This window comes from Channa argus, unplaced genomic scaffold, assembly GCF_033026475.1.
Source record: "Channa argus isolate prfri unplaced genomic scaffold, Channa argus male v1.0 Contig020, whole genome shotgun sequence".
In the NCBI taxonomy this organism is placed as follows: Eukaryota; Metazoa; Chordata; class Actinopteri; order Anabantiformes; family Channidae; genus Channa; species Channa argus.
The window spans coordinates 61,037-79,309 of record NW_027125239.1 but is presented as its reverse complement, the minus strand read 5'-3'; the positions used below and the strand labels follow the sequence as shown (position 1 = coordinate 79,309).

General features: G+C 42.0%; 19 pseudogenes; all 19 read right to left on the bottom strand.

Moving 5' to 3' along the window:
- Positions 1–355: 355 nt before the first annotated feature.
- Positions 356–474, bottom strand: LOC137115169 (5S ribosomal RNA; annotated as a pseudogene).
- Positions 475–1,331: 857 nt separating this feature from the next.
- Positions 1,332–1,450, bottom strand: LOC137115273 (5S ribosomal RNA; annotated as a pseudogene).
- An 853-nt stretch (positions 1,451–2,303) lies between these two features.
- On the bottom strand, positions 2,304–2,422 carry LOC137115272 (5S ribosomal RNA; annotated as a pseudogene).
- Positions 2,423–3,276: 854 nt separating this feature from the next.
- Positions 3,277–3,395, bottom strand: LOC137114669 (5S ribosomal RNA; annotated as a pseudogene).
- Positions 3,396–4,248: 853 nt separating this feature from the next.
- LOC137115270 (5S ribosomal RNA) lies at positions 4,249–4,367 on the bottom strand (annotated as a pseudogene).
- An 854-nt stretch (positions 4,368–5,221) lies between these two features.
- Positions 5,222–5,340, bottom strand: LOC137114667 (5S ribosomal RNA; annotated as a pseudogene).
- An 853-nt stretch (positions 5,341–6,193) lies between these two features.
- On the bottom strand, positions 6,194–6,312 carry LOC137115269 (5S ribosomal RNA; annotated as a pseudogene).
- Positions 6,313–7,165: 853 nt separating this feature from the next.
- LOC137115259 (5S ribosomal RNA) lies at positions 7,166–7,284 on the bottom strand (annotated as a pseudogene).
- Positions 7,285–8,138: 854 nt separating this feature from the next.
- Positions 8,139–8,257, bottom strand: LOC137114794 (5S ribosomal RNA; annotated as a pseudogene).
- Positions 8,258–9,114: 857 nt separating this feature from the next.
- Positions 9,115–9,233, bottom strand: LOC137114654 (5S ribosomal RNA; annotated as a pseudogene).
- Positions 9,234–10,089: 856 nt separating this feature from the next.
- Positions 10,090–10,208, bottom strand: LOC137114617 (5S ribosomal RNA; annotated as a pseudogene).
- An 853-nt stretch (positions 10,209–11,061) lies between these two features.
- LOC137115157 (5S ribosomal RNA) lies at positions 11,062–11,180 on the bottom strand (annotated as a pseudogene).
- Positions 11,181–12,037: 857 nt separating this feature from the next.
- On the bottom strand, positions 12,038–12,156 carry LOC137115268 (5S ribosomal RNA; annotated as a pseudogene).
- An 853-nt stretch (positions 12,157–13,009) lies between these two features.
- Positions 13,010–13,128, bottom strand: LOC137115144 (5S ribosomal RNA; annotated as a pseudogene).
- Positions 13,129–13,984: 856 nt separating this feature from the next.
- LOC137114840 (5S ribosomal RNA) lies at positions 13,985–14,103 on the bottom strand (annotated as a pseudogene).
- Positions 14,104–14,956: 853 nt separating this feature from the next.
- Positions 14,957–15,075, bottom strand: LOC137115245 (5S ribosomal RNA; annotated as a pseudogene).
- Positions 15,076–15,932: 857 nt separating this feature from the next.
- LOC137115133 (5S ribosomal RNA) lies at positions 15,933–16,051 on the bottom strand (annotated as a pseudogene).
- An 853-nt stretch (positions 16,052–16,904) lies between these two features.
- On the bottom strand, positions 16,905–17,023 carry LOC137115267 (5S ribosomal RNA; annotated as a pseudogene).
- Positions 17,024–17,879: 856 nt separating this feature from the next.
- On the bottom strand, positions 17,880–17,998 carry LOC137115266 (5S ribosomal RNA; annotated as a pseudogene).
- Positions 17,999–18,273: the final 275 nt, after the last annotated feature.

The following is an 18,273-nucleotide window of genomic DNA, read 5'->3' as shown; positions in this document are numbered from 1 at the left end:
AATAAGGTTTGGAAACCAAGAACAGCAAACAGGTGCTGATGCCAGAAAGAGCCTCGCTTGCTGTTGGGAACCGTACTTTTAAAACTCCAGGAAGTGTAGGATGGACCAATCAGCTTCCTGTACTGCCCCCCAATCCGGCCAATCAGGCAGGGCACCTATAAGAACAAGAAAATAAAAACAACACATATGGCCAGGACCGTAACATGGTCTACTAGTAATGAAGCACGATGGTTGGCAAACCAATAAAGTAGCAAAACAGCAATGAAAGAACAAAATTTGATGAAAATATAGAACAATTTCTATGAATAAATAGGCAGTAACACCAGCTTGTGCTGCCCGTAAACCCAAGCAAAAAAGCTTACAGCACCTGGTATTCCCAGGCGGTCTTCCTACCAAGTACTAACCAGGCCCGGCTCTATTTGGCTGCCGAGATCGGACGAGATCGGGCGCTTAGAGAGCGGTGTGGCCGTAAGCTGCATTTGACATCATCAACAGCTCCTAAAAACGCTGGAGAAGCAGAATGCATGACACTTGCTAAGAAGAAGATAAATGTGGCAAAGTACAAAGTACTATAACTGTACTGGTCTGTTACGCCCCTGTCTAGGGGGTCAGGGTGAAACATACAAAGATAAATTTGCATGTTCCCTCTCCGATCCTCAAACCAAAATCCAGGATTGAGATGTTCCAACAGAATGATATTTATTTTAAACGAAAGAAAGTGTCAAACAAAACATGACACTACAACTCAGGGCGAACCAAGGCCAACATAATAAACAAAATAAGCCATTTCCCACACAAAGTGTTAGCTAGCCTGATAGAAATAAACAAACCAAAAGATAGTCGCTAACCCTAACTCCCTAATGTGAAAACACTCCAAAGAAAATGGCAGTTCACCCCTACAGATTTAATACTATTTACAAAATATACAATTTATAAACAAAACCACGGCACAAAACCTAACAATTCAAAAATGCTAAATAAGGTTTGGAAACCAAGAACAGCAAACAGGTGCTGATGCCAGAAAGAGCCTCGCTAGCTGTTGGGAACCGTACTTTTAAAACTCCAGGAAGTGTAGGATGGACCAATCAGCTTCCTGTACTGCCCCCCAATCCGGCCAATCAGGCAGGGCACCTATAAGAACAAGAAAATAAAAACAACACATATGGCCAGGACCGTAACATGGTCTACTAGTAATGAAGCACGATGGTTGGCAAACCAATAAAGTAGCAAAACAGCAATGAAAGAACAAAATTTGATGAAAATATAGAACAATTTCTATGAATAAATAGGCAGTAACACCAGCTTGTGCTGCCCGTAAACCCAAGCAAAAAAGCTTACAGCACCTGGTATTCCCAGGCGGTCTTCCTACCAAGTACTAACCAGGCCCGGCTCTATTTGGCTGCCGAGATCGGACGAGATCGGGCGCTTAGAGAGCGGTGGGGCCGTAAGCTGTATTTGACATCATCAACAGCTCTTAAAAACGCTGGAGAAGCAGAATGCATGACACTTGCTAAGAAGAAGATAAATGTGGCAAAGTACAAAGTACTATAACTGTACTGGTCTGTTACGCCCCTGTCTAGGGGGTCAGGGTGCAACATACAAAGATAAATTAGCATGTTCCCTCTCCGATCCCCAAACCAAAATCCAGGATCGAGATGTTCCAACAGAATGATATTTATTTTAAACGAAAGAAAGTGACAAACAAAAAATGACACAACTCATGGCGAACCAAGGCCAACATAATAAACAAAATAAGCCATTTCCCACAGAAAGTGCTAGCTAGCCTGATAGAAATAAACAAACCAAAAGACAGTCGCTAACCCTAACTCCCTAATGTGAAAACGGTCCAAAGAAAATCTCAGTTCACCCCTACAGATTTAATACTATTTACAAAATATACAATTTTTAACAAAACCACGTCACAAAACCTAACAATTCAAAAATGCTAAATAAGGTTTGGAAACCAAGAACAGCAATTAGGTGCTGATGCCAGAAAGAGCCTCGCTAGCTGTTGGGAACCGTACTTTTAAAACTCCAGGAAGTGTAGGATGGACCAATCAGCTTCCTGTACTGCCCCCCAATCCGGCCAATCAGGCAGGGCACCTATAAGAACAAGAAAATAAAAACAACACATATGGCCAGGACCGTAACATGGTCTACTAGTAATGAAGCACGATGGTTGGCAAACCAATAAAGTAGCAAAACAGCAATGAAAGAACAAAATTTGATGAAAATATAGAACAATTTCTATGAATAAATAGGCAGTAACACCAGCTTGTGCTGCCCGTAAACCCAAGCAAAAAAGCTTACAGCACCTGGTATTCCCAGGCGGTCTTCCTACCAAGTACTAACCAGGCCCGGCTCTATTTGGCTGCCGAGATCGGACGAGATCGGGCGCTTAGAGAGCGGTGGGGCCGTAAGCTGCATTTGACATCATCAACAGCTCTTAAAAACGCTGGAGAAGCAGAATGCATGACACTTGCTAAGAAGAAGATAAATGTGGCAAAGTACAAAGTACTATAACTGTACTGGTCTGTTACGCCCCTTTCTAGGGGGTCAGGGTGCAACATACAAAGATAAATTAGCATGTTCCCTCTCCGATCCCCAAACCAAAATCCAGGATCGAGATGTTCCAACAGAATGATATTTATTTTAAACGAAAGAAAGTGACAAACAAAAAATGACACAACTCATGGCGAACCAAGGCCAACATAATAAACAAAATAAGCCATTTCCCACAGAAAGTGCTAGCTAGCCTGATAGAAATAAACAAACCAAAAGACAGTCGCTAACCCTAACTCCCTAATGTGAAAACGGTCCAAAGAAAATGGCAGTTCACCCCTACAGATTTAATACTATTTACAAAATATACAATTTATAAACAAAACCACGGCACAAAACCTAACAATTCAAAAATGCTAAATAAGGTTTGGAAACCAAGAACAGCAAACAGGTGCTGATGCCAGAAAGAGCCTCGCTAGCTGTTGGGAACCGTACTTTTAAAACTCCAGGAAGTGTAGGATGGACCAATCAGCTTCCTGTACTGCCCCCCAATCCGGCCAATCAGGCAGGGCACCTATAAGAACAACAAAATAAAAACAACACATATGGCCAGGACCGTAACATGGTCTACTAGTAATGAAGCACGATGGTTGGCAAACCAATAAAGTAGCAAAACAGCAATGAAAGAACAAAATTTGATGAAAATATAGAACAATTTCTATGAATAAATAGGCAGTAACACCAGCTTGTGCTGCCCGTAAACCCAAGCAAAAAAGCTTACAGCACCTGGTATTCCCAGGCGGTCTTCCTACCAAGTACTAACCAGGCCCGGCTCTATTTGGCTGCCGAGATCGGACGAGATCAGGCGCTTAGAGAGCGGTGGGGCCGTAAGCTGCATTTGACATCATCAACAGCTCTTAAAAACGCTGGAGAAGCAGAATGCATGACACTTGCTAAGAAGAAGATAAATGTGGCAAAGTACAAAGTACTATAACTGTACTGGTCTGTTACGCCCCTGTCTAGGGGGTCAGGGTGCAACATACAAAGATAAATTAGCATGTTCCCTCTCCGATCCCCAAACCAAAATCCAGGATCGAGATGTTCCAACAGAATGATATTTATTTTAAACGAAAGAAAGTGACAAACAAAAAATGACACAACTCAGGGCGAACCAAGGCCAACATAATAAACAAAATAAGCCATTTCCCACAGAAAGTGCTAGCTAGCCTGATAGAAATAAACAAACCAAAAGACAGTCGCTAACCCTAACTCCCTAATGTGAAAACGGTCCAAAGAAAATGGCAGTTCCCCCCTACAGATTTAATACTATTTACAAAATATACAATTTATAACAAAACCACGTCACAAAACCTAACAATTCAAAAATGCTAAATAAGGTTTGGAAACCAAGAACAGCAAACAGGTGCTGATGCCAGAAAGAGCCTCGCTAGCTGTTGGGAACCGTACTTTTAAAACTCCAGGAAGTGTAGGATGGACCAATCAGCTTCCTGTACTGCCCCCCAATCCGGCCAATCAGGCAGGGCACCTATAAGAACAACAAAATAAAAACAACACATATGGCCAGGACCGTAACATGGTCTACTAGTAATGAAGCACGATGGTTGGCAAACCAATAAAGTAGCAAAACAGCAATGAAAGAACAAAATTTGATGAAAATATAGAACAATTTCTATGAATAAATAGGCAGTAACACCAGCTTGTGCTGCCCGTAAACCCAAGCAAAAAAGCTTACAGCACCTGGTATTCCCAGGCGGTCTTCCTACCAAGTACTAACCAGGCCCGGCTCTATTTGGCTGCCGAGATCGGACGAGATCGGGCGCTTAGAGAGCGGTGGGGCCGTAAGCTGCATTTGACATCATCAACAGCTCTTAAAAACGCTGGAGAAGCAGAATGCATGACACTTGCTAAGAAGAAGATAAATGTGGCAAAGTACAAAGTACTATAACTGTACTGGTCTGTTACGCCCCTGTCTAGGGGGTCAGGGTGCAACATACAAAGATAAATTAGCATGTTCCCTCTCCGATCCCCAAACCAAAATCCAGGATCGAGATGTTCCAACAGAATGATATTTATTTTAAACGAAAGAAAGTGACAAACAAAAAATGACACAACTCATGGCGAACCAAGGCCAACATAATAAACAAAATAAGCCATTTCCCACAGAAAGTGCTAGCTAGCCTGATAGAAATAAACAAACCAAAAGACAGTCGCTAACCCTAACTCCCTAATGTGAAAACGGTCCAAAGAAAATGGCAGTTCACCCCTACAGATTTAATACTATTTACAAAATATACAATTTATAAACAAAACCACGGCACAAAACCTAACAATTCAAAAATGCTAAATAAGGTTTGGAAACCAAGAACAGCAAACAGGTGCTGATGCCAGAAAGAGCCTCGCTAGCTGTTGGGAACCGTACTTTTAAAACTCCAGGAAGTGTAGGATGGACCAATCAGCTTCCTGTACTGCCCCCCAATCCGGCCAATCAGGCAGGGCACCTATAAGAACAACAAAATAAAAACAACACATATGGCCAGGACCGTAACATGGTCTACTAGTAATGAAGCACGATGGTTGGCAAACCAATAAAGTAGCAAAACAGCAATGAAAGAACAAAATTTGATGAAAATATAGAACAATTTCTATGAATAAATAGGCAGTAACACCAGCTTGTGCTGCCCGTAAACCCAAGCAAAAAAGCTTACAGCACCTGGTATTCCCAGGCGGTCTTCCTACCAAGTACTAACCAGGCCCGGCTCTATTTGGCTGCCGAGATCGGACGAGATCAGGCGCTTAGAGAGCGGTGGGGCCGTAAGCTGCATTTGACATCATCAACAGCTCTTAAAAACGCTGGAGAAGCAGAATGCATGACACTTGCTAAGAAGAAGATAAATGTGGCAAAGTACAAAGTACTATAACTGTACTGGTCTGTTACGCCCCTGTCTAGGGGGTCAGGGTGCAACATACAAAGATAAATTAGCATGTTCCCTCTCCGATCCCCAAACCAAAATCCAGGATCGAGATGTTCCAACAGAATGATATTTATTTTAAACGAAAGAAAGTGACAAACAAAAAATGACACAACTCAGGGCGAACCAAGGCCAACATAATAAACAAAATAAGCCATTTCCCACAGAAAGTGCTAGCTAGCCTGATAGAAATAAACAAACCAAAAGACAGTCGCTAACCCTAACTCCCTAATGTGAAAACGGTCCAAAGAAAATGGCAGTTCCCCCCTACAGATTTAATACTATTTACAAAATATACAATTTATAACAAAACCACGTCACAAAACCTAACAATTCAAAAATGCTAAATAAGGTTTGGAAACCAAGAACAGCAAACAGGTGCTGATGCCAGAAAGAGCCTCGCTAGCTGTTGGGAACCGTACTTTTAAAACTCCAGGAAGTGTAGGATGGACCAATCAGCTTCCTGTACTGCCCCCCAATCCGGCCAATCAGGCAGGGCACCTATAAGAACAACAAAATAAAAACAACACATATGGCCAGGACCGTAACATGGTCTACTAGTAATGAAGCACGATGGTTGGCAAACCAATAAAGTAGCAAAACAGCAATGAAAGAACAAAATTTGATGAAAATATAGAACAATTTCTATGAATAAATAGGCAGTAACACCAGCTTGTGCTGCCCGTAAACCCAAGCAAAAAAGCTTACAGCACCTGGTATTCCCAGGCGGTCTTCCTACCAAGTACTAACCAGGCCCGGCTCTATTTGGCTGCCGAGATCGGACGAGATCGGGCGCTTAGAGAGCGGTGGGGCCGTAAGCTGCATTTGACATCATCAACAGCTCTTAAAAACGCTGGAGAAGCAGAATGCATGACACTTGCTAAGAAGAAGATAAATGTGGCAAAGTACAAAGTACTATAACTGTACTGGTCTGTTACGCCCCTGTCTAGGGGGTCAGGGTGCAACATACAAAGATAAATTAGCATGTTCCCTCTCCGATCCCCAAACCAAAATCCAGGATCGAGATGTTCCAACAGAATGATATTTATTTTAAACGAAAGAAAGTGACAAACAAAAAATGACACAACTCATGGCGAACCAAGGCCAACATAATAAACAAAATAAGCCATTTCCCACAGAAAGTGCTAGCTAGCCTGATAGAAATAAACAAACCAAAACACAGTCACTAACCCTAACTCCCTAATGTGAAAACGGTCCAAAGAAAATGGCAGTTCACCCCTACAGATTTAATACTATTTACAAAATATACAATTTATAACAAAACCACGTCACAAAACCTAACAATTCAAAAATGCTAAATACGGTTTGGAAACCAAGAACAGCAAACAGGTGCTGATGCCAGAAAGAGCCTCGCTTGCTGTTGGGAACCGTACTTTTAAAACTCCAGGAAGTGTAGGATGGACCAATCTGCTTCCTGTACTGCCCCCCAATCCGGCCAATCAGGCAGGGCACCTATAAGAACAAGAAAATAAAAACAACACATATGGCCAGGACCGTAACATGGTCTACTAGTAATGAAGCACGATGGTTGGCAAACCAATAAAGTAGCAAAACAGCAATGAAAGAACAAAATTTGATGAAAATATAGAACAATTTCTATGAATAAATAGGCAGTAACACCAGCTTGTGCTGCCCGTAAACCCAAGCAAAAAAGCTTACAGCACCTGGTATTCCCAGGTGGTCTTCCTACCAAGTACTAACCAGGCCCGGCTCTATTTGGCTGCCGAGATCGGACGAGATCGGGCGCTTAGAGAGCGGTGGGGCCGTAAGCTGCATTTGACATCATCAACAGCTCTTAAAAACGCTGGAGAAGCAGAATGCATGACACTTGCTAAGAAGAAGATAAATGTGGCAAAGTACAAAGTACTATAACTGTACTGGTCTGTTACGCCCCTGTCTAGGGGGTCAGGGTGCAACATACAAAGATAAATTAGCATGTTCCCTCTCCGATCCCCAAACCAAAATCCAGGATCGAGATGTTCCAACAGAATGATATTTATTTTAAACGAAAGAAAGTGACAAACAAAAAATGACACAACTCATGGCGAACCAAGGCCAACATAATAAACAAAATAAGCCATTTCCCACAGAAAGTGTTAGCTAGCCTGATAGAAATAAACAAACCAAAAGATAGTCGCTAACCCTAACTCCCTAATGTGAAAACACTCCAAAGAAAATGGCAGTTCACCCCTACAGATTTAATACTATTTACAAAATATACAATTTATAAACAAATCCACGGCACAAAACCTAACAATTCAAAAATGCTAAATAAGGTTTGGAAACCAAGAAAAGCAAACAGGTGCTGATGCCAGAAAGAGCCTCGCTAGCTGTTGGGAACCGTACTTTTAAAACTCCAGGAAGTGTAGGATGGACCAATCAGCTTCCTGTACTGCCCCCCAATCCGGCCAATCAGGCAGGGCACCTATAAGAACAAGAAAATAAAAACAACACATATGGCCAGGACTGTAACATGGTCTACTAGTAATGAAGCACGATGGTTGGCAAACCAATAAAGTAGCAAAACAGCAATGAAAGAACAAAATTTGATGAAAATATAGAACAATTTCTATGAATAAATAGGCAGTAACACCAGCTTGTGCTGCCCGTAAACCCAAGCAAAGAAGCTTACAGCACGTGGTATTCCCAGGCGGTCTTCCTACCAAGTACTAACAAGGCCCGGCCATATTTGGCTGCTGAGATCGGACGGGATCGGGCGCTTAGAGAGCAGTGTGGCCGTAAGCTGCATTTGACATCATCAACAGCTCTTAAAAACGCTGGAGAAGCAGAATGCATGACACTTGCTAAGAAGAAGATAAATGTGGCAAAGTACAAAGTACTATAACTGTACTGGTCTGTTACGCCCCTGTCTAGGGGGTCAGGGTGCAACATACAAAGATAAATTAGCATGTTCCCTCTCCGATCCCCAAACCAAAATCCAGGATCGAGATGTTCCAACAGAATGATATTTATTTTAAACGAAAGAAAGTGTCAAACAAAACATGACACTACAACTCAGGGCGAACCAAGGCCAACATAATAAACAAAATAAGCCATTTCCCACAGAAAGTGCTAGCTAGCCTGATAGAAATAAACAAACCAAAAGACAGTCGCTAACCCTAACTCCCTAATGTGAAAACAGTCCAAAGAAAATGGCAGTTCACCCCTACAGATTTAATACTATTTACAAAATATACAATTTATAAACAAAACCACGGCACAAAACCTAACAATTCAAAAATGCTAAATAAGGTTTGGAAACCAAGAAAAGCAAACAGGTGCTGATGCCAGAAAGAGCCTCGCTAGCTGTTGGGAACCGTACTTTTAAAACTCCAGGAAGTGTAGGATGGACCAATCAGCTTCCTGTACTGCCCCCCAATCCGGCCAATCAGGCAGGGCACCTATAAGAACAACAAAATAAAAACAACACATATGGCCAGGACCGTAACATGGTCTACTAGTAATGAAGCACGATGGTTGGCAAACCAATAAAGTAGCAAAACAGCAATGAAAGAACAAAATTTGATGAAAATATAGAACAATTTCTATGAATAAATAGGCAGTAACACCAGCTTGTGCTGCCCGTAAACCCAAGCAAAAAAGCTTACAGCACCTGGTATTCCCAGGCGGTCTTCCTACCAAGTACTAACCAGGCCCGGCTCTATTTGGCTGCCGAGATCGGACGAGATCGAGCGCTTAGAGAGCGGTGGGGCCGTAAGCTGCATTTGACATCATCAACAGCTCTTAAAAACGCTGGAGAAGCAGAATGCATGACACTTGCTAAGAAGAAGATAAATGTGGCAAAGTACAAAGTACTATAACTGTACTGGTCTGTTACGCCCCTGTCTAGGGGGTCAGGGTGCAACATACAAAGATAAATTAGCATGTTCCCTCTCCGATCCCCAAACCAAAATCCAGGATCGAGATGTTCCAACAGAATGATATTTATTTTAAACGAAAGAAAGTGACAAACAAAACATGACACTACAACTCAGGGCGAACCAAGGCCAACATAATAAACAAAATAAGCCATTTCCCACAGAAAGTGCTAGCTAGCCTGATAGAAATAAACAAACCAAAAGACAGTCGCTAACCCTAACTCCCTAATGTGAAAACAGTCCAAAGAAAATGGCAGTTCACCCCTACAGATTTAATACTATTTACAAAATATACAATTTATAAACAAAACCACGGCACAAAACCTAACAATTCAAAAATGCTAAATAAGGTTTGGAAACCAAGAACAGCAAACAGGTGCTGATGCCAGAAAGAGCCTCGCTAGCTGTTGGGAACCGTACTTTTAAAACTCCAGGAAGTGTAGGATGGACCAATCAGCTTCCTGTACTGCCCCCCAATCCGGCCAATCAGGCAGGGCACCTATAAGAACAACAAAATAAAAACAACACATATGGCCAGGACCGTAACATGGTCTACTAGTAATGAAGCACGATGGTTGGCAAACCAATAAAGTAGCAAAACAGCAATGAAAGAACAAAATTTGATGAAAATATAGAACAATTTCTATGAATAAATAGGCAGTAACACCAGCTTGTGCTGCCGTAAACCCAAGCAAAAAAGCTTACAGCACGTGGTATTCCCAGGCGGTCTTCCTACCAAGTACTAACCAGGCCCGGCTCTATTTGGCTGCCGAGATCGGACGAGATCGGGCGCTTAAAGAGCGGTGTGGCCGTAAGCTGCATTTGACATCATCAACAGCTCTTAAAAACGCTGGAGAAGCAGAATGCATGACACTTGCTAAGAAGAAGATAAATGTGGCAAAGTACAAAGTACTATAACTGTACTGGTCTGTTACGCCCCTGTCTAGGGGGTAAGGGTGCAACATACAAAGATAAATTAGCATGTTCCCTCTCCGATCCCCAAACCAAAATCCAGGATCGAGATGTTCCAACAGAATGATATTTATTTTAAACGAAAGAAAGTGACAAACAAAAAATGACACAACTCAGGGCGAACCAAGGCCAACATAATAAACAAAATAAGCCATTTCCCACAGAAAGTGCTAGCTAGCCTGATAGAAATAAACAAACCAAAAGACAGTCGCTAACCCTAACTCCCTAATGTGAAAACGGTCCAAAGAAAATGGCAGTTCACCCCTACAGATTTAATACTATTTACAAAATATACAATTTATAACAAAACCACGTCACAAAACCTAACAATTCAAAAATGCTAAATAAGGTTTGGAAACCAAGAACAGCAAACAGGTGCTGATGCCAGAAAGAGCCTCGCTTGCTGTTGGGAACCGTACTTTTAAAACTCCAGGAAGTGTAGGATGGACCAATCTGCTTCCTGTACTGCCCCCCAATCCGGCCAATCAGGCAGGGCACCTATAAGAACAAGAAAATAAAAACAACACATATGGCCAGGACCGTAACATGGTCTACTAGTAATGAAGCACGATGGTTGGCAAACCAATAAAGTAGCAAAACAGCAATGAAAGAACAAAATTTGATGAAAATATAGAACAATTTCTATTAATAAATAGGCAGTAACACCAGCTTGTGCTGCCCGTAAACCCAAGCAAAAAAGCTTACAGCACCTGGTATTCCCAGGCGGTCTTCCTACCAAGTACTAACCAGGCCCGGCTCTATTTGGCTGCCGAGATCGGACGAGATCGGGCGCTTAGAGAGCGGTGTGGCCGTAAGCTGCATTTGACATCATCAACAGCTCTTAAAAACGCTGGAGAAGCAGAATGCATGACACTTGCTAAGAAGAAGATAAATGTGGCAAAGTACAAAATACTATAACTGTACTGGTCTGTTACGCCCCTGTCTAGGGGGTCAGGGTGAAACATACAAAGATAAATTAGGATGTTCCCTCTCCGGTCTCCAAACCATAATCCAGGATCGAGATGTTCCAACAGAATGATATTTATTTTAAACGAAAGAAAGTGTCAAACAAAACATGACACTACAACTCAGGGCGAACCAAGGCCAACATAATAAACAAAATAAGCCATTTCCCACAGAAAGTGCTAGCTAGCCTGATAGAAATAAACAAACCAAAAGACAGTCGCTAACCATAACTCCCTAATGTGAAAACAGTCCAAAGAAAATGGCAGTTCACCCCTACAGATTTAATACTATTTACAAAATATACAATTTATAAACAAAACCACGGCACAAAACCTAACAATTCAAAAATGCTAAATAAGGTTTGGAAACCAAGAACAGCAAACAGGTGCTGATGCCAGAAAGAGCCTCGCTAGCTGTTGGGAACCGTACTTTTAAAACTCCAGGAAGTGTAGGATGGACCAATCAGCTTCCTGTACTGCCCCCCAATCCGGCCAATCAGGCAGGGCACCTATAAGAAAAAGAAAATAAAAACAACACATATGGCCAGGACCGTAACATGGTCTACTAGTAATGAAGCACGATGGTTGGCAAACCAATAAAGTAGCAAAACAGCAATTAAAGAACAAAATTTGATGAAAATATAGAACAATTTCTATGAATAAATAGGCAGTAACACCAGCTTGTGCTGCCCGTAAACCCAAGCAAAAAAGCTTACAGCACCTGGTATTCCCAGGCGGTCTTCCTACCAAGTACTAACCAGGCCCGGCTCTATTTGGCTGCCGAGATCGGACGAGATCGGGCGCTTAGAGAGCGGTGGGGCCGTAAGCTGCATTTGACATCATCAACAGCTCTTAAAAACGCTGGAGAAGCAGAATGCATGACACTTGCTAAGAAGAAGATAAATGTGGCAAAGTACAAAGTACTATAACTGTACTGGTCTGTTACGCCCCTGTCTAGGGGGTCAGGGTGCAACATACAAAGATAAATTAGCATGTTCCCTCTCCGATCCCCAAACCAAAATCCAGGATCGAGATGTTCCAACAGAATGATATTTATTTTAAACGAAAGAAAGTGACAAACAAAAAATGACACAACTCATGGCGAACCAAGGCCAACATAATAAACAAAATAAGCCATTTCCCACAGAAAGTGCTAGCTAGCCTGATAGAAATAAACAAACCAAAAGACAGTCGCTAACCCTAACTCCCTAATGTGAAAACGGTCCAAAGAAAATGGCAGTTCACCCCTACAGATTTAATACTATTTACAAAATATACAATTTATAACAAAACCACGTCACAAAACCTAACAATTCAAAAATGCTAAATAAGGTTTGGAAACCAAGAACAGCAAACAGGTGCTGATGCCAGAAAGAGCCTCGCTTGCTGTTGGGAATCGTACTTTTAAAACTCCAGGAAGTGTAGGATGGACCAATCAGCTTCCTGTACTGCCCCCCAATCCGGCCAATCAGGCAGGGCACCTATAAGAACAAGAAAATAAAAACAACACATATGGCCAGGACCGTAACATGGTCTACTAGTAATGAAGCACGATGGTTGGCAAACCAATAAAGTAGCAAAACAGCAATGAAAGAACAAAATTTGATGAAAATATAGAACAATTTCTATGAATAAATAGGCAGTAACACCAGCTTGTGCTGCCCGTAAACCCAAGCAAAAAAGCTTACAGCACCTGGTATTCCCAGGCGGTCTTCCTACCAAGTACTAACCAGGCCCGGCTCTATTTGGCTGCCGAGATCGGACGAGATCGGGCGCTTAGAGAGCGGTGTGGCCGTAAGCTGCATTTGACATCATCAACAGCTCCTAAAAACGCTGGAGAAGCAGAATGCATGACACTTGCTAAGAAGAAGATAAATGTGGCAAAGTACAAAGTACTATAACTGTACTGGTCTGTTACGCCCCTGTCTAGGGGGTCAGGGTGAAACATACAAAGATAAATTTGCATGTTCCCTCTCCGATCCCCAAACCAAAATCCAGGATTGAGATGTTCCAACAGAATGATATTTATTTTAAACGAAAGAAAGTGTCAAACAAAACATGACACTACAACTCAGGGCGAACCAAGGCCAACATAATAAACAAAATAAGCCATTTCCCACAGAAAGTGCTAGCTAGCCTGATAGAAATAAACAAACCAAAAGACAGTCGCTAACCCTAACTCCCTAATATGAAAACGGTCCAAAGAAAATGGCAGTTCACCCCTACAGATTTAATACTATTTACAAAATATACAATTTATAACAAAACCACGTCACAAAACCTAACAATTCAAAAATGCTAAATAAGGTTTGGAAACCAAGAACAGCAAACAGGTGCTGATGCCAGAAAGAGCCTCGCTTGCTGTTGGGAACCGTACTTTTAAAACTCCAGGAAGTGTAGGATGGACCAATCAGCTTCCTGTACTGCCCCCCAATCCGGCCAATCAGGCAGGGCACCTATAAGAACAAGAAAATAAAAACAACACATATGGCCAGGACCGTAACATGGTCTACTAGTAATGAAGCACGATGGTTGGCAAACCAATAAAGTAGCAAAACAGCAATGAAAGAACAAAATTTGATGAAAATATAGAACAATTTCTATGAATAAATAGGCAGTAACACCAGCTTGTGCTGCCCGTAAACCCAAGCAAAAAAGCTTACAGCACCTGGTATTCCCAGGCGGTCTTCCTACCAAGTACTAACCAGGCCCGGCTCTATTTGGCTGCCGAGATCGGACGAGATCGGGCGCTTAAAGAGCGGTGTGGCCGTAAGCTGCATTTGACATCATCAACAGCTCTTAAAAACGCTGGAGAAGCAGAATGCATGACACTTGCTAAGAAGAAGATAAATGTGGCAAAGTACAAAGTACTATAACTGTACTGGTCTGTTACGCCCCTGTCTAGGGGGTCAGGGTGCAACATACAAAGATAAATTAGCATGTTCCCTCTCCGATCCCCAAACCAAAATCCAGGATCGAGATGTTCCAACAGAATGATATTTATTTTAAACGAAAGAAAGTGACAAACAAAAAATGACACAACTCAGGGCGAACCAAGGCCAACATAATAAACAAAATAAGCCATTTCCCACAGAAAGTGCTAGCTAGCCTGATAGAAATAAACAAACCAAAAGACAGTCGCTAACCCTAACTCCCTAATGTGAAAACGGTCCAAAGAAAATGGCAGTTCACCCCTACAGATTTAATACTATTTACAAAATATACAATTTATAACAAAACCACGTCACAAAACCTAACAATTCAAAAATGCTAAATAAGGTTTGGAAACCAAGAACAGCAAACAGGTGCTGATGCCAGAAAGAGCCTCGCTTGCTGTTGGGAACCGTACTTTTAAAACTCCAGGAAGTGTAGGATGGACCAATCTGCTTCCTGTACTGCCCCCCAATCCGGCCAATCAGGCAGGGCACCTATAAGAACAAGAAAATAAAAACAACACATATGGCCAGGACCGTAACATGGTCTACTAGTAATGAAGCACGATGGTTGGCAAACCAATAAAGTAGCAAAACAGCAATGAAAGAACAAAATTTGATGAAAATATAGAACAATTTCTATTAATAAATAGGCAGTAACACCAGCTTGTGCTGCCCGTAAACCCAAGCAAAAAAGCTTACAGCACCTGGTATTCCCAGGCGGTCTTCCTACCAAGTACTAACCAAGCCCGGCTCTATTTGGCTGCCGAGATCGGACGAGATCGGGCGCTTAGAGAGCGGTGTGGCCGTAAGCTGTATTTGACATCATCAACAGCTCTTAAAAACGCTGGAGAAGCAGAATGCATGACACTTGCTAAGAAGAAGATAAATGTGGCAAAGTACAAAATACTATAACTGTACTGGTCTGTTACGCCCCTGTCTAGGGGGTCAGGGTGAAACATACAAAGATAAATTAGGATGTTCCCTCTCCGGTCTCCAAACCATAATCCAGGATCGAGATGTTCCAACAGAATGATATTTATTTTAAACGAAAGAAAGTGTCAAACAAAACATGACACTACAACTCAGGGCGAACCAAGGCCAACATAATAAACAAAATAAGCCATTTCCCACAGAAAGTGCTAGCTAGCCTGATAGAAATAAACAAACCAAAAGACAGTCGCTAACCATAACTCCCTAATGTGAAAACAGTCCAAAGAAAATGGCAGTTCACCCCTACAGATTTAATACTATTTACAAAATATACAATTTATAAACAAAACCACGGCACAAAACCTAACAATTCAAAAATGCTAAATAAGGTTTGGAAACCAAGAACAGCAAACAGGTGCTGATGCCAGAAAGAGCCTCGCTAGCTGTTGGGAACCGTACTTTTAAAACTCCAGGAAGTGTAGGATGGACCAATCAGCTTCCTGTACTGCCCCCCAATCCGGCCAATCAGGCAGGGCACCTATAAGAAAAAGAAAATAAAAACAACACATATGGCCAGGACCGTAACATGGTCTACTAGTAATGAAGCACGATGGTTGGCAAACCAATAAAGTAGCAAAACAGCAATGAAAGAACAAAATTTGATGAAAATATAGAACAATTTCTATGAATAAATAGGCAGTAACACCAGCTTGTGCTGCCCGTAAACCCAAGCAAAAAAGCTTACAGCACCTGGTATTCCCAGGCGGTCTTCCTACCAAGTACTAACCAGGCCCGGCTCTATTTGGCTGCCGAGATCGGACGAGATCGGGCGCTTAGAGAGCGGTGTGGCCGTAAGCTGCATTTGACATCATCAACAGCTCTTAAAAACGCTGGAGAAGCAGAATGCATGACACTTGCTAAGAAGAAGATAAATATGGCAAAGTACAAAGTACTATAACTGTACTGGTCTGTTACGCCCCTGTCTAGGGGGTCAGGGTGAAACATACAAAGATAAATTAGCATGTTCCCTCTCCGATCCCCAAACCAAAATCCAGGATCGAGATGTTCCAACAGAATGATATTTATTTTAAACGAAAGAAAGTGACAAACAAAAAATGACACAACTCAGGGCGAACCAAGGCCAACATAATAAACAAAATAAGCCATTTCCCACAGAAAGTGCTAGCTAGCCTGATAGAAATAAACAAACCAAAAGACAGTCGCTAACCCTAACTCCCTAATGTGAAAACGGTCCAAAGAAAATGGCAGTTCACCCCTACAGATTTAATACTATTTACAAAATATACAATTTATAACAAAACCACGTCACAAAACCTAACAATTCAAAAATGCTAAATAAGGTTTGGAAACCAAGAACAGCAAACAGGTGCTGATGCCAGAAAGAGCCTCGCTTGCTGTTGGGAACCGTACTTTTAAAACTCCAGGAAGTGTAGGATGGACCAATCAGCTTCCTGTACTGCCCCCCAATCCGGCCAATCAGGCAGGGCACCTATAAGAACAAGAAAATAAAAACAACACATATGGCCAGGACCGTAACATGGTCTACTAGTAATGAAGCACGATGGTTGGCAAACCAATAAAGTAGCAAAACAGCAATGAAAGAACAAAATTTGATGAAAATATAGAACAATTTCTATGAATAAATAGGCAGTAACACCAGCTTGTGCTGCCCGTAAACCCAAGCAAAAAAGCTTACAGCACCTGGTATTCCCAGGCGGTCTTCCTACCAAGTACTAACCAGGCCCGGCTCTATTTGGCTGCCGAGATCGGACGAGATCGGGCGCTTAGAGAGCGGTGGGGCCGTAAGCTGCATTTGACATCATCAACAGCTCCTAAAAACGCTGGAGAAGCAGAATGCATGACACTTGCTAAGAAGAAGATAAATGTGGCAAAGTACAAAGTACTATAACTGTACTGGTCTGTTACGCCCCTGTCTAGGGGGTCAGGGTGAAACATACAAAGATAAATTTGCATGTTCCCTCTCCGATCCTCAAACCAAAATCCAGGATTGAGATGTTCCAACAGAATGATATTTATTTTAAACGAAAGACAGTGTCAAACAAAACATGACACTACAACTCAGGGCGAACCAAGGCCAACATAATAAACAAAATAAGCCATTTCCCACAGAAAGTGTTAGCTAGCCTGATAGAAATAAACAAACCAAAAGATAGTCGCTAACCCTAACTCCCTAATTTGAAAACGGTCCAAAGAAAATGGCAGTTCACCCCTACAGATTTAATACTATTTACAAAATATACAATTTATAACAAAACCACGTCACAAAACCTAACAATTCAAAAATGCTAAATAAGGTTTGGAAACCAAGAACAGCAAACAGGTGCTGATGCCAGAAAGAGCCTCGCTTGCTGTTGGGAACCGTACTTTTAAAACTCCAGGAAGTGTAGGATGGACCAATCAGCTTCCTGTACTGCCCCCCAATCCGGCCAATCAGGCAGGGCACCTATAAGAACAAGAAAATAAAAACAACACATATGGCCAGGACCGTAACATGGTCTACTAGTAATGAAGCACGATGGTTGGCAAACCAATAAAGTAGCAAAACAGCAATGAAAGAACAAAATTTGATGAAAATATAGAACAATTTCTATGAATAAATAGGCAGTAACACCAGCTTGTGCTGCCCGTAAACCCAAGCAAAAAAGCTTACAGCACCTGGTATTCCCAGGCGGTCTTCCTACCAAGTACTAACCAGGCCCGGCTCTATTTGGCTGCCGAGATCGGACGAGATCGGGCGCTTAGAGAGCGGTGGGGCCGTAAGCTGCATTTGACATCATCAACAGCTCTTAAAAACGCTGGAGAAGCAGAATGCATGACACTTGCTAAGAAGAAGATAAATGTGGCAAAGTACAAAGTACTATAACTGTACTGGTCTGTTACGCCCCTGTCTAGGGGGTCAGGGTGCAACATACAAAGATAAATTAGCATGTTCCCTCTCCGATCCCCAAACCAAAATCCAGGATCGAGATGTTCCAACAGAATGATATTTATTTTAAACGAAAGAAAGTGACAAACAAAAAATGACACAACTCATGGC